The sequence below is a fragment of the Herpailurus yagouaroundi genome, unplaced genomic scaffold, assembly GCF_014898765.1.
Source record: "Herpailurus yagouaroundi ecotype Mexico unplaced genomic scaffold, PumYag 186, whole genome shotgun sequence".
Classification (NCBI taxonomy): domain Eukaryota; kingdom Metazoa; phylum Chordata; class Mammalia; order Carnivora; family Felidae; genus Herpailurus; species Herpailurus yagouaroundi.
In genome coordinates, this window is record NW_024412417.1 from 36110942 (window position 1) to 36116941 (window position 6000).

The 6000-nt window shown below is 50.5% G+C and overlaps 1 long non-coding RNA gene across 19 annotated transcripts in view; it reads left to right on the plus strand.

Moving 5' to 3' along the window:
- Positions 1-4969, plus strand: part of LOC121042978 (uncharacterized) — a 265060-nt gene extending 260091 nt beyond the window's left edge. For 15 of the 19 annotated variants that reach the window (XR_005796582.1, XR_005796579.1, XR_005796581.1 and 12 more), the window contains one exon: positions 419-3552. This is a non-coding gene — a long non-coding RNA (uncharacterized LOC121042978). Of the gene's footprint in view, positions 1-418; positions 3553-3839 lie in introns of those variants that run through there. The other 4 variants (XR_005796589.1, XR_005796587.1, XR_005796594.1 and 1 more) reach the window with 4 other exon arrangements.
- The last annotated feature ends 1031 nt before the right edge of the window (positions 4970-6000 follow it).

Here is a 6000-nt window from a genome sequence, read left to right on the forward strand (position 1 = left end):
ATTGTTGTGAATGGAGGGACCTTGGACACCTTAGTTACCTTCACTTGGCGTCAATTTTCCAATCTGTAAAATGGCAACAATGATACTTCACCACATCAGGTTGTTCTGAAGACTAAATGAGATCAAACACCTGAAACACAGTTAACTACTCAGCTATTTTCATAATAAGTCCTTTATTTCTCAGTTTGGGAGAGAGATAGTCAACAGCTTTTTGCTACATGTTTTTGCTCCCTTAGATGGTCAGGGCCCACGGTTAGGAGCCTCTTACAACTTTGATTTTGGGGGTGGTGAGAACGATCTTCCTGGGCACCACTTACTAAGGGCTCCCTGTCCATGGTGGCAGCTGAGCAAGGCGGGGTCATTGTCTAGTTACCATTTCATGGTCAGCAGATCTTTTTCTTCCTTTCCGTCTACAAAGACAGAATAACAGGCTTCCAGGTCCCTACGCCCCAAGGAAGAGACTGACCAGGAACCCATGAAGGCTGGGTTCAATGAGACAAGTACATCCTTGCAACTAAAGGTGCAGGAAGTCAGCCAGGACTTCCAGGCGTGGAGCCTGGTCACTTCTGTCTTGTTCATGGCTTAGAACAGTGCCTGGAACATGGTAAACGGTTCATAAATGTTGGGGAGGATAAACAGTCCCCTCTTGTGAATGTCACACTGCCTGCTGTCGTCAGAGGCTCTGGCTTCCTGTGTCTCTTAGACTGTGATGCCATGATGCCAACAGGTGAGGTCCAAGCTCAGAGTGAGAGCACACAGCAGCCCTGCCTGGCCCTCCCCGTGTCCCCGGTCCTACCACATTTCCTCTGCATCACCTGTCCAAGCTTCTCATCACTGAGTCTGCTGTTCCCCCTGTGCCCAGGGCTCTTCCCACCATTGCCCCTAGCCCAGCCCTGTAAGGTGCAGGAAACCAGCCAACAGGACCCTGGCCCCAGCCACATCTGGATCTCCAGGCTCAATCTCCATCTATACCGGGGAATGTGAGATTACAGTCTGCAGGCCAGATCTGGTCAGTGGTCGGTTTTTGTAAGGACCTTGGACTGAGAATGGTGTTTACATTTCCAAAGGGTTGAAAATTTTAAAAAGAATGCACAACAGAGACTATATGGCTGATGAAGCCCAAAACACTGACTCTCTGGTCCTTTATGGAAAAGTCTTGCTGACTCCTGGCCCAGAAAGTCCTCTGATACACTAGCCGGGAGGACCAACTGTGTGAACCAGGCCCCGTGTCAGGGCTTCAGGCTCGGAGTTATTTCTTGCCACTTACCAACCCCGAGGCAGGTGGGGTTCTTGTCCCTTGTAGAGATGGGGGAAACTGAGGCATAAGAGGTTAATTCACTTGCCTGAGAATCTAAATAAATGGCACAGCCAGGATTCAAACCCAGACAGGCAGGTTTTTTAATCATGGTGCCATTTTTCTTCTGGACACTGCCTAGCACAAGCTTTAGGACTCGCCCATACTCTGTCCCATTCCGGACCCCTTGTCGCAGAGATGAACTTCAGAAAACACCGCCCTCTGCCAGCATGAGTTTCTGTCTTCCTCTGACCCACAGTCAGTGACCAGGTGTTTGGTACCCCCGCCTCCTCTCCCCTCCCGGCCACCCCCCAAGACAGTTCATCTCCTGTGGGGCTGACAAGGCTATGCTGCCTCTGTCTGCCCCACGCAGTGGCCTGGAACCCTATTCTGTCCTGCTCCCTGAGTCCTGATGCTTTTCCATGAGCTGGGCCTGAAGTTGTTCCCACTGAGTCTCTCTTCCTGGGGGCATCCCTGTGCCCTCTTGTCTCTGCTTCCTTCCACCCATCTTGTCCCTCCCATGAGGAACTGGATCCATGGCTTCGGGTCAAGAGTGCACACGGAGGTGCAGTTAACTCCTGGTACCGGGCCTGGACCCTTTGTAGCCCAAGGACTGCAGCTGAGATCCTCCCCTCCTGGGAGAAAGAGGAGAAGCCCCTGGGTTCAGAGTAACATGGAGGACAGCCCAGAGGTGGTGTTGCAACCCAGGGGAAACATTGCACTTCAGGGCTGTGCAGGTGGAGTGGTGCCTTGCGATCAACAGTGTAAGCACAGGGGCACAGGAGGGGTAAGAATGGAAAGACAGCTGCCAAGAGGAACAGAGAGCTTCTCAAATCCCCCCCAGCCGGTCTCCTCCCCACAGCACCAGCCCGGCTTTGACAAAACCCGCCCTTCCGGTAGTAGTCCCTCCACCTTGGCTGGAAATCACTGTGTGCAGAGTGAAGACAGAGGCCATCTTCTAGTGTGACCATGGACAGGTTACTTAGCGCTCTGTACCTCACATTCCTCTTTTTTTCAGATGGTGATGGTGGTAAGTATGTGGTAGGGTCTTATTCACAGATCACATGCTCCTGGCACTTAGTAGGTGCTGAGTGTGAGAATGACTCCCCTGGGGGATGCCGAATTGTGAGCTCTTCCCAGGTCATCCTGGGAAGGATGCTCTCAAGAACGCTCTGCAATTGAGGATGTACGGGAGGCCCCTAGGTCAAGGCTGACAGGAGAGGCCTCTCAAGGGCCCGACCAACATGCTGTGTTTCTCCTTCTGAGGCTGAAGAGGCAGACTCTCTCCAGACTGGAGAGTCTCGCCAGCGTCTCAGACTTCTGATTCCCCTGGCTTCATATCCACCTTTCTGTGGTCTTCTCCATCCTTGTTAATGACAACGCCAACTCTTCAGTCGCTCAGCCTTGGAGTCAGTTAACCTTGGTCTCCCCATCACTCACCTATCCTATCCAGACCATCAGCAAACCATACCCAGAATATCATGCCCTCTCACCACCCCAAAGCCCCTACCTGGGTCCCAGCCGCCATCATTTCTTGCCTGCATTAGTACGACAGCCCTTGACGGGTCTCTGCGTCTGCCTTTGCCCCTCTACAATCTGTTTTCACAGCAACAGCCAGAGTCACCCTTGGAAATCAAGCTGGGGCACATGACCTTTCTGCTCCAAACCCCCCCCCCCCCCCGCAGGCTTCCCATCCTGTTCAGAGTAAAAGCCACGGGCCTTGCAATGGTCTGGGAGGCCCATGGGAACCAGCCCCACTACCCTGACCATGCCCTCGTTCCTTCTGTCCTGTTCATCCCACCTGCCATCCTGCCCCTGCCCTCTTGCAGACACTCGAGCTCCCCTCAACAGCTTGCTCTTGCTGGACTCCCCCATCACCGCTCACTCCCTTAGCTCTTCCGGGCCTTTGTTCTGGCCTTACCACCTCAGCCAGGCCTCCCCCGGCCCCTATTTCACTTTCACCCTTGTACCCCCCGCCCCCACCACCACTCTGCAACTCTCTTTCTTCTCTTTCCTGCCTTTGTTTTTCTCCGTTGTTCTTGGCACCTGTACCGTGCCTCACGGTTGTGTGAGTTGATCCATTAGTGCCCCTTATCTCGCTGGAGATTCAATTCCAGGGGGGCAGGAATTTCTGTCTTAGCCCCCGCTGAGAACCCCACCTGTGACATGGTAGCACTCTGTAAATATTTGTGGAATGAATGAATGGCCTTAGACCAAAGACAGCCGGCACAGAAAATAAACCTCTATTTCAAGCAAAAGCCTTTTGGTTTTATATATATATATATATATACATATATGCATATATATATATATGTATATATATATATATATACACACACATACATATATATATGTAAATATATATATGATAAAATATATGTGTTTTATATATTTATATATGGCTGAAAGTTTCAAGCATGTATATCATATATAGACATAGCATGTATATCAAGATATATATAAAAAGTTCATGTGTGTATATATATCTCTCAAAGACCAAAATATATTTTATATATATAACCGAGGTACCGTGTTTTTTGCAAAGGAGGACACTTTCTGACTTCCCTGGCTGCCTGCCAAGATGCACTCAAGCCGTGACGTACAGTCAACGGGGCACTTTTCGCCTCTGGTTTTCCAGAGTGGAGAGCACATCATTGCCAGGAAGTTTCTGCCTCACTCTTAGTTCCCCAGGGTGGCCTGCCAGTCACTGGTGTGGTACCTCAGACAATGGAGATGCAGGGGCCGTGATTCCCTGCCTGTATGTCAAGGTCTTCGACGCCCACTTGCGCATGAGCTGGAAGAGGTGTGCCCATCTCAGAGCGTGAAGAGCTGGCCAAGTCCCCACGGTTTCTCTCCGTCTCCTGGACCCACTTTCCCCTCTTCACAGTGGCTTCTTTGTGTCCCCCAAGGGGCCATCTCCTGCCCCTCCAGCTCATCTCCAGCTCGTGGCTTTGCTGACTCCTCACCTACCTGTGCTGTTTTCTGTACTGCATAGAACTGGGTCCTCTAGGAAGACATATTGGAGTCCTGACCCACAGCAACTGTGAGTGTGACCTTATTTGGAAATAGGGTCTGTGCGGACATAATCTAGTTTAGATGAAGTCATTCTGGATCAAGATGGCCTCCGGTCCAGTCATGGTGTCTTTGTAAGAGAGATGGGCAGACGGGGAGAAGGCCGTGTGAAGGCAGGGGCAGACATGGGTGGGGATGCTTCTGCAAGCCATGTGGTGTGCAAGGTTGCTGGCCCACCACAAAGGCTAGAGGAGGCCAGGAAGGACCTTGCCTTTCAGGTGTCAGAGGGAGCACGGCCCCATGGACACCTCGATTCAAGACCTTCATCCTCCGGAACTGCGACAGAATAAAGTTCTATGGTTTTAAGCCTCCCAGTCTGTGGAGCTTTGGCCACCCCAGAAGACCCACACACTCCCCTCCACCCTTCAGTCTCCTCAGTGTCACCTCTTTGTTGAGTTACCCACCCGGGGCACATTTTACCATTCTTCCACCAGGTGCTTATTACCGTGTGTGATTCTGTTTTGCAAGCTTCCCCTGGTGTTCATAAGCCCTCTGCCGTGTCCATATTGCTCACCGCGTGTCCTCAGTCTCTAACACAGCATCTGCACACACTGGGTGGGCAATAAAGTATTTGTAGGACGCATGCATTGCAGTCCAGGGGAATCTTCCGGACTTACAGAATTAGTTCCTGTCATAGAATCTCCAGTCAGAAGATGACCCTGGGTACTTCCCCTAGAAATCCTCAAAGTGCAATTATTCAAATCGAATTGTTCAACCCAAGTCAGTTGCAGTAAAACAAGAGAGACTTGAGAGTTGGTGAGTACTTTCCCAGCCAGGGTCTCTTCTCACTGCTTAGCCTGAATGTGTTTTCCTGCCAAGAATCAAAAATGAGTTTTACCAGGGGGTTAGCAACACCTTAAATAGAAGAAACACCTCCAAAAATACAAGTTCTTTCGCACTTACCCTCCTCAACCTCCCTCCCAGCCGCCCATCACCGGGACCTCCCAGTCTTGTCTCCGAGTCCTATTTCAGACCTCTCTAAATCCTGTGGTATTTTCCCTTCTTGGGCTTTAGATGGAGATGTCCGGTAGGTGCTTTTAGGTGGTTCTAGAATTGACATCTCTTCCGAGACTCGTCTGGCCCATGAACTTGGAGGTTTGGCCTCTAGTGAATTCAGAATGGCCTTTATTGAGCACCTACAATGTGCTGGCTGTGCACAGCAGGGAAGTTTTACAGTCTGTAGCCTCCTTTCCTTTCCATGTAATCTGTTCCAGAAATCTATGTTTGCCATGAAGTGATCTCACTTCAGAGCTATTTTACTGATGAGGTAACTGAAACTCAGAAAGGTTAAATAATTTGCGTAAAATCACACAGTCAGTAAGTGGTAGAGCCCTTTTCAAACCTGGGTCTGTCTGACTTCTGAGCTAGTGGGGTTTGTGTTTTTTCCTCTAAATTTACAAACGATGAAAGCGACCCTAGTCAGAAATTGCGTTATTGATAGCAAGGAGTTTTATTTTATAAGGATTCGGCTGTGCCTGGGACTGTGGTGTCAAGGGTCATCCAGGAGCCTGTTGGGAGGGGTTTATGGACCTGGGACCCTTAATAGGCGCTCAGGACGCTCCATTGACCTTCCAAGCACTCTGGCTGGGGGGTCATCTGCTCCCAGCACTCTACTTCCTGACTCTGGGCATTAG